Source organism: Eupeodes corollae, chromosome 1, assembly GCF_945859685.1.
Source record: "Eupeodes corollae chromosome 1, idEupCoro1.1, whole genome shotgun sequence".
Taxonomy (NCBI): Eukaryota; Metazoa; Arthropoda; class Insecta; order Diptera; family Syrphidae; genus Eupeodes; species Eupeodes corollae.
This window is the reverse complement of record NC_079147.1, coordinates 31,829,376-31,838,834: the sequence shown is the minus strand read 5'-3', so window position 1 is coordinate 31,838,834 and position 9,459 is coordinate 31,829,376. Positions and strand designations below refer to the sequence as shown.

Below are 9,459 nucleotides of genomic sequence, written 5' to 3'. Positions count from 1 at the left end.
AATTTGACCTCTATGTCAGCAGTATAATTGTAATATTGTTGATATCATTTTATCATACGCTCATCACTTTATTTTATACAAACATATATGAACATTATACACACAATTCTTAGAAAGCTTTTTACGCATTTAATTATTTCAATTAATCAAATTCTCGCAAAAGCATGTAGAATATATCATTAGATTCAGTCTATATGTAAATTTTAATTTAGAAAGTTTTGTATCATTTGTAGTTTTGTGCGGTTCGGTTGTTGTTTTGAATTGTATATGAAACTAATAATTCCATTCAGAACTTCTGGTTAAATAGTCTAAAGTGAATACAGAAATAAATAAAACTTAAACTAAGTTAATCTTACAATTTTACGTTTTGAAATTTGTATATGAAAATAAGTCCGAACGTAATTAAGATAAATGTGAACATTGAATCCTATCACCTAAAAACATCTATCCCCTCAAATTTTTAACATATTCGGCTTTGTACCCACGCCAAACACAACACATTTAAAAACTTCAGTGCAAGATTAGCCCTTTCGATGAGGAAATTTTCATTTTTGGTTTGCTTTTTGACTTATAACTGTTTTTAAAATTGTTGGTGATTTTCTTTAAACGGCTCTAACTTTGCGAAATTGCAACGGATTAATGATTCTTTTGTTTTAATATGATAAAGAACCGGTAGTTATTTTAATTGTTGATTCAACTATTTCTATATTGTGTTCTTCAAAGACACATGCAATATTTAATATGTTATTCTATAATATAATGTTAAAAAAAAAAATTAATGAGTCGTTGGTATTTGTCCAAGTTCGAGACCTTCTGAAAGACAAGTATTGGAAAGTTATAAAAACCGTCAAATAGGGAGCGAAATTCTGAAAATTCCTTCTAAAATTATAGAATCTATAAGAACTTAAGAATCTGCTGCTTTCTTCTGTAGGTTTGTTATAATGGTCACAACCCTGTCATCTTTTCAGAATATCACTAAAAGATAATCAAAGCTATGATTTTTTGTTTAAGGACCGCAAGTGTTTGATAATATAATAAAGCCGCATTTAAGGACTAAAGAACAGCATTCAAGGATCAATTCTTCCCAAAAGTAAAACTCTTGTTGATAAAACTTATAGATCCCAAACATGGTAAGACATAACGTATCGGGATACCTTTTTAAAAAAAAAGATCAAATATAGCCCGAAAGGTCAATCTTTCATAGAAAATTATTATAAAATAAATACTTTTTTACTGAAAGAAGTCAACTTGATTTTTGAAAAAATTCGAATTTTCGATGTTTGACCGAATTTTTTTTTATAAACTTAAAAAATAATGCTAACACGAGTCTGCTTTAAACCTAAACTTCCAAGTTTTAACTCAATCAAGCCAATGCTTTAAGCTATAGGGTTCAGGACATACAGACGGACGAAATCGGGGGACCTACTTTTTTCGACTTCTTTCCAATCATAATTTCATGTTCGATTAATATATAGAGTTAGAAATTTGTTACGAATGCAATACTTTTGATACACACTTACTTAAGATTGCGCTTCAGTTTTTGACGGACCTGGCCCGCAACCAACATGCGTTTCCAGCCAGATCGGTCCCTAACTATCTACAGTTTCGCACGCCAAGTTGGTTGTGGTCTTCTTCCACATACGAGCGCCACCTAAGTCGCGGTTTTCTTCTACTGTACCGAACCTCGAAATTGAATTCGAAGACGTTACGGGCTGAAGCGTTGATATACATTCGCTTTACATGACCAAATCGTCTAAGTAGTTGACTTGTATCCTTTTAAGAATTTTTCTCTCGAAGCATCCTTATAGACGCTTTCATCTTTCTTTGACAGGGTCCTAAATGCCGCAAGTGCAAACAGACAAGGATGCGATACACACTGACGATTTCCCTTGAGTGCCAATCTGTCAATTATTATAAAACTTTAACAAAATATTAATAACAATATTCTGCGCGAGATAAAATATTTTAAATCATTAAATTTCTTTGTTTTCGTAACACTTGAGTCGAAAACCATTTATTACAACTTTTCTTGTAGGTTTTCGTGTTTTGTAAAGAAAAGTTGTCTATTGAATTCTTCTAAAAAATAAAATAAAGTTTACACGGACAACCCACGCAAACGAAATAAGGATAACGAACTTCGGATATGTACGTGGAATGTTAGGTCCCTTAACAGACCACGTGCAGCCGAACAATTAGCGGAAGCCCTAAACTGCTGCAAGGCAGATATTACAGCCATCCAAGAAGTGCGATGGGATGGACCGGGTAAACGCAAACTAAAAGACTGCGATATCTACTACGGCGACTGCTACCGAGAACAAAGACAGCGTCTATTTGGGTGTGGATTTGTTGTTGGAACTAGGCTCAGGCAAAAAGTCTTGAGTTTCAACAGTGTGAGCGGGCGCATCACGACAATCCGCATCAAGGCTAAATTCGCCAACATAAGCCTAATATGCGCGCATGCCCCAACAGAGGAGAAAGATGAAGACACCAAAGATATGTTCTTCGAGCTCTTGGACAAGACATATGAGCAGTGCCCTGGCTATGACATTAAAATTGTCTTAGAAGATTTTAATGCCAAGCTAGGAAGAGAAGACATCTTTGGTGGCATAATCGGGAGATACAGCCTGCACGACACCACCTCCGACAACGGATTCAGGCTGGTCGATTTCGCTGCGGGGCGAGACGTTCTGGTAGCTAGTACGCAGTTCACGCATCTTAATATCCACAAGGGGACATGGAAATCTCCTGATCAATCAACCGTCAACCAGATTGACCACATTGCGATCGACGCACGACACTTCTCCAGTATCCAGGATATCCAAACATTCCGAGAGGCCAACATTGACTCGGACCACTACCTCGTTGTAGCCAAGGTACGGCTACGGATATCCCGATCCAAGCCAAAACAAGGAAGTACTGTGAGAAGATTCGACGTTAGACGGCTACAATCGCAAGAGACTGCCATGTCCTTTTCCGATCGAGTCTCTAGTAACCTCCTAAGGAGTCCTATGCTTCCTGCATTAAGCATTGAAAACCAGTGGCAACATTGCCTTGCAGCCATCAGAGATGCCGCCTCTGAAGTGCTAGGTTTCACACGGCCACCACAGCGAAACCCCTGGTTTGACGACGAATGCCGGCAAGCGCACGCAGCGAAACAAGAGGCATACAAAACGGCGCTGCACAAAAGGACTAGAGCTGCTCGCGAGCTCTACGAGCAGAAGAGGAGAGAGGAACACCGGCTTCTTAGACGGAAAAAAAGAGAGCATGAGAAGCGCGCGATCGAGGAGATAGAGGGATGTCACAACAGGAATGAGGTTCGTAAATTTTACCAAAAGGTAAAAAAAAACCTCCCAAGGGTACCAGCCACGAACCGAAGCCTGTAAAGACGATCAAGGGAACATCGTAGTAGAACCACAGTCGATGCTGAGAATATGGAAAGATCACTTCTCCAAATTATATAACGGCGATGACGAACCGAACTCCGCTGTAAGGGAGATAGAACCACTCAACCTCCGCGACGCAGATCAACAATTCCGCCTACCCGACCTTGACGAAGTGAAGATAGCTATATCTAAACTTAAGTCAAACAAAGCTGCTGGAGCTGACGGCATCACCGCCGAACTATTCAAAGCAGCAGGCGATGACTTGGTAGGGAGCATGCACCAACTCATCTGCAAAATTTGGTCGGAAGAAAGCATGCCCGATGAGTGGAATCTCAGCATAGTGTGCCCGATACATAAGAAAGGAGACCCTCTAAACTGCGCCAACTACAGAGGCATCAGTCTCCTTAACATTGCGTATAAGATCCTCTCTGCCGTATTATGTGAACGTCTGAAGCCATTCGTCAACAACCTGATTGGTCCTTATCAGTGTGGCTTCAGACCAGGAAAGTCCACTATCGACCAAATATTCACACTACGGCAGATCTTGGAAAAAACCCAGGAGCTTCAAATCGATACCCACCATCTCTTTATCGATTTTAAAGCCGCGTATGACAGCTTCTATAGGGAAGAGCTCTACCGAGCAATGTCTAGTTTTGGCATCCCTGTCAAACTTATCCGTTTGTGCAGAATGACGATGGAGAATGCACGCTGCTCTATCAAGGTCGGAAAAGATCTTACCGATGCATTTGATGTCAAAAAAGGTTTTAGACAAGGCGATGCACTGTCATGCGACTTCTTCAACATCGTTCTGGAAAGAATTGTGCAAAACTCAACCGTCAACACTAGAGGCACAATCTTCCAAAGATCCATCCAATTACTCGGATACGCAGATGATATTGACATAATTGGAAGATCAAAGCGTGATGTCAGTGGAGCGTTTTTGAGCATTGCGACGGAAGCGAAGAAGATGGGTTTAGTGGTCAATGAGGGCAAGACCAAGTATATGCTGTCATCAAAAAAGGACACTGAACGACGACGTCTTGGACAAAACGTCACCATGGACAGCTATAACTTTGAGGTAGTTAAGGACTTTGTCTACCTAGGCACCGCTATTAATGCAGACAACGACACCAGCGCTGAAATCAAACGAAGAATAACTCTTGCAAATCGCTGCTTCTTTGGACTTAGAAGGCAATTGAGAAGTAAAGTCCTCTCTCGAGCATGTAAAATCACCATCTATAAGACACTCATCATCCCGGTTCTCATTTATGGCGCTGAGGCCTGGACCCTGTCAAAGAAAGATGAGAGCGTCTTAGGATGCTTCGAGAGAAAAATTCTACGGGCGATTTTTGGTCCCGTACGCATAGATGGAGAATGGAGGAGAAGATATAACGACGAGCTGTACGGGCTGTACAGCGACACTGACCTAGTTAGTAAAATCAAAGTCCAACGGCTTAGATGGCTAGGTCATGTAGAGCGGATGGACATCAACGCTCCAGCCCGGAAGGTCTTCGAATCCAATCCCGAGGGACGGCGCAGTAGAGGAAGACCGCGACTCAGGTGGCGCACCCAGGTGGGAGAGGACCTCAACCAACTTGGCGTGCGAAACTGGAGACAGCTAGCTAGGGACCGAGCTGGCTGGAGACGCTTGTTGGTTGAGGCCCAGGTCCGCCCCGGACTGTAGCGCCACCTTAAGTAAGTAAGTAAGTATCTGTTTTTTACATAAGAAAATTAAATCTGCAAAAAAATGTACGCAAATTTGGTAAAAATTGATGTTCGGTTCTTGATATCTGTCAAATTAATTTCATTCATCCAGTTTGTAAGAAATTAAGAAACTGTTACTAAAATTAGTACAAATTTGTTTCGACTAAAAATCTATTTAACAAACCAAATTTTCAAACTTAACTATTTCTTTATACGCAAAATATTGTTGGTAATTTTAACTTTTTTAAAATAATTCAACTGAAAACTTTTTTAACCCAACACGAAAACCTACAAACTTTTAAGCAAGACAAATCGACCGAAAGGATGGAAAGTTATCAGTGTGGGTAGCATCACAGCCTTTTTTTTGTATAAGATCAAATAAGTTTGAAGCCAATATCTTTAATTTTGCAAATATTCCAGGTGAAAATAAATGTTTACCAAATTTTAGTAAGGCTCTTTTTTTAGGATTTTAATTATTGTAAAAAAACCTTTAATTGCATTTTTCCCAAATCGAGGTGATAAATATATTTTGGGTTCATAAAAACTCAATTAAAAAAGTTTAATTGAAGTTTTTAGCGTTATTGGTTCGTGAGATATTTTTGGTCACCCAAACTTTAATTTCTTAAAATTGCTATGTTAAAAAAACATCTACTCAAGAAAGTCCTACGTTTTGTGTTATTGTCTGTGTACTAAAATGTATTTAAAATAGATACGTCTTCTGGTTCTTGCAATATGGACGAAGAAAAATTGTATTCCAAACGTTCACGTACACACGTATTCTACGGACCTTGAAACGTCGAGAAATTTAAAAATTTTGTATTCAAGGAATAGCTTACAAACTAAAATACAATACTCCACACAATTTTTTGAGGGGAAAGAAAAAAAGAGATTTTAATTCGAACTTATTTTATCGTTTCGAAAGTTATTGTTGGTAGTATTTAGTAAAATTTCTAGAAATGTTTCAAACATAATTTTTTCAACCAAAAATGCTACTTAATTGGTTTAACTTCACAGATATTTTCAATTGTTACAAAAAATTCTAAAGGTTGGAAAATATCTCCCTTCCGCTTTTTTGCTCTTTATTCAATGCTTTATAAAAAGTGTTAAAGTGCTCGTATTTAATTCAAATATGCGCCGTTTTGTTCGATAATCCAATTTTGTTTCCATCTAAATGCCAACTTCATAAAACCCATCTCGGAGAAGCCACATTGCTTATTTGCGAAGAACCCGGTCAGCCACTTTTCACAAGATTCTTTTGAGTTCAAATTTACACCACAAAGGGTGTTCGACATGGACAGGAACAATTCGTAATCACTTGACGCTATGTCCGGGCTATATGGTGGATCCGATAAAAACTCCCATCCTATCCCATCTAACGAGTTATCAACGAAGTGTGTGGTCTGCCGTTGTCCTGGTGGAACAATACACCCTTCTTGTTGGCCAATTCTAGACTCTGATCTGATCGCCTGATTCAAGCGGACCAGTTGTTGCGGTCTGGCCATATGGGAGCAGTTCATAGTGATCCGCTTCAAAAATAGGTCGAGTTCGTTCCGTTTCAGCAGCATTTTTGTGTCAAATCATGTGGCACCCAAACATCAAGCTTTTGTTTGTGTAGACCCATCTGCGGATGGTTTAAATGGTTTGGTGACTAAGTCCAATCTCCACCGGCCTTCCGCCGGGTGGCTTATCCATAGGATCGTTTTCACCAATTTTTCACTGTTTTAAGTCATAGAGTAACACAATTAATCTCACGGAACGTTTCTCTAACGGATTTGCCTTTAAAATAACGCAAATTTCGGCTTTAGTTATCTCCATGTTTACACGTCTATAACGGTTGAACGCAATATCCAAACTAATGATGCATAGCGTCGTTTTGTAGGTTATGTCAAGACCTTTCAAATGATCTACACTATTGCTGTTATTATAATTTCATAAGGGCATTGTGTGGGTAACATTTGAGTGTTTCGTTAGTTTTGGTGTCAAACTGTTTTTTTTTTTGAATTAAATATCTTTAGTAATAACACAAAAAATTATTTGCATGCAGATGACTCGAGTCAGTGCTTATGTCTGGTTACAAATCGAAGAGAAACCAAACGCTAATAAGGTTGATGATCGAATTTTGACTATATGGAAAAGTTTTGAAACAACAATTCTTAACAGCTAGAGTTTAAAGATATAATGACAAATTCAAGTTCTTAATCTGTTGCACTTGTTAAAATTTGAATAAATTATTTAGATCGAATAATGAAAATAAAATGCGTTTTTGATGTTTATTTTGAAGTGTCTTAGTAGAAAGCCAAAAAAATTCTGTAGTTCTCAAAAACTTTTTTTTTTATGCTTTTATGTCTAAACAATTTTAATGTTAACAAATTTTGGATTTTTTCACATTTTAGAAGAGAAGAGTTTCTGCAAATTTTATAAACACAAACTTTTTGGAGCAAATATTAAAACTATAGAGAGTAATGGTCAGTGTGTAGAACTTTCACGCCAGGTGTAATTTTTTCAATCCATGATTGTCAAACCAGGAATGATTAAGAGTTGTAAGTCACTAGTTCCTGATTTTCCACGAGCTATTGCACCGTCACTTAACTTTTTTTGATTGAATACAAAATTTTAAAATATTGATTGTATTTTTAAACTTTTTGAACATTTTAGTTAATGATTGGAATTAACACCAACAATTGAATTTTAAAATCTTTGGGAACATCTTGATTTGGCAAATAAAGGGTTTTGAAATGAAATAAAAAAGCAGTGTGTGAGGTTATAATCATATTAATTTTTATTTGAAAGGCGCATGTATGCCATTAAGGGTAAAATACGAAATGATTCAAATGCTCGCCTCAGCTTCTTACGATGGCACGGATTTGAGTGGTCCAATTTTCAATGACTCTTCCGCATAGAACCCTAAAATCGTTTATGCAAAATGTCAATCGTGGCGATTGCTGTGTGGCACGTACCACCGTTCTGCTGGAACCACATGTCGTCTAGGTCCATATGGTTCAATTTGGCTCATAAGAAATTAGTTATCATCGTGATGTAGCTCCCTGTTGATGGTGACCGCTTCACTAACGTTGCATTCAAAAAAGTTCGGACCAATTACGCCATCGGCCAAAAATCCACATTTTTGAAGATGCATTATCACCTGGTGAACCTCGAATGGGTTGGTGTCGTCCAATATACAGCAATTTTGCTTGTTAACAAAGCCACTCATCGTCACTAAAGATGATTTTTCACCCAAAATTGATGACATCTTCCAAACGATTCGAAGCCCCGTCTGCGAACAGTTGGATCTTGTACGGGTATAGGATCAAGTCCCGACGCAAAATTCGCCAAGTAAAAGCTGCGAAAGGCCGAGTTTTTGTGGACGGCGATTAATAGATTACCTCGGGTTCTGCTGTACACTTTCACGAGCCGCGGCGATGTTTAAGGCCAATCTTGTATTCCTTGAACTAACGGGTGTTGTCTGATCGTTTATATTTGAATATTTCAAAATTCGTTGCCTTTTCAGTCCACAGTTAGGCGGTTAAGTTCCACCAGTTACCGTGAAGTAAAAATTACGTTTTACAAACATTCGAACATTTTAAAACACACTTATAACAATCTGTGTAGGTTGTGGTTGCAGACGTAATATAAGTACATTATTAAGACCTTAACTTCGCTACCTTAACAAACAAACATTGACATTTTATTTTCAAGTCTGTCTTTATAACTTTTATGTCCTTAAATTGCACTTTATAAGTGGTGGAGATTTTTGTATTGACATAGTATTTTATATTGCAAAAAATTACCAATAATACCATTTACCCCAATTAAAAGGCTAAAATTGCAATAACTTATTATTCAAAGCAAGTTTTTCTTGAGCACTATTTGTTTGTAATTTTGAACTTTCTAACAGTTTTCTCATTTCTATTTATCAATCGTCCTTTTGAAAATTGCAACTATTTTATTTTATTTTTGTTTTGCTCTCAAACATAACTTTGAACTTTATAGGATTAAAATTTCTTAATTATCAATTTACCACCCAAAGATGTGTTTATTTAAGTTTATTTTTTATCATTAACGTCGTCGTTTGGTCGAACAAATTAAAAAATATAAAAAGTTTATCGTTTAAAAAATAAAAATAAAATAAAACCTTCTTCACAAGAAAAGCATAAACTCCTCAATTTGAGCTCCCCTAAGGAGATGGTAGGTTTACCCATGAAGAAGATAGGTAAGGGATCCTTTTGAAAGGAGAGTTTTGTGGTTAGTAACAAACAACTTCTAAATTGAAGGCATTCAGCACTCCAAACGATTATGCCAATGATGTTGATGGCCATGATTATGAGGTAACCACAGAAAAAGAGAAGGAGAGAGAGAGGATTTCATTTATCTA

At 37.5% G+C, this 9,459-nt stretch overlaps 1 protein-coding gene across 1 annotated transcript in view; it reads left to right on the top strand.

Moving 5' to 3' along the window:
• Window positions 1-232: 232 nt before the first annotated feature.
• LOC129942382 (dorsal-ventral patterning protein tolloid) overlaps window positions 233-9,459 on the top strand; it is a 42,964-nt gene continuing 33,737 nt past the window's right edge. The window contains exon 1 of the mRNA XM_056051285.1: window positions 233-313. The gene's annotated coding sequence lies outside the window, so the exon portion shown is untranslated. The remainder of the gene's footprint in view (window positions 314-9,459) is intronic.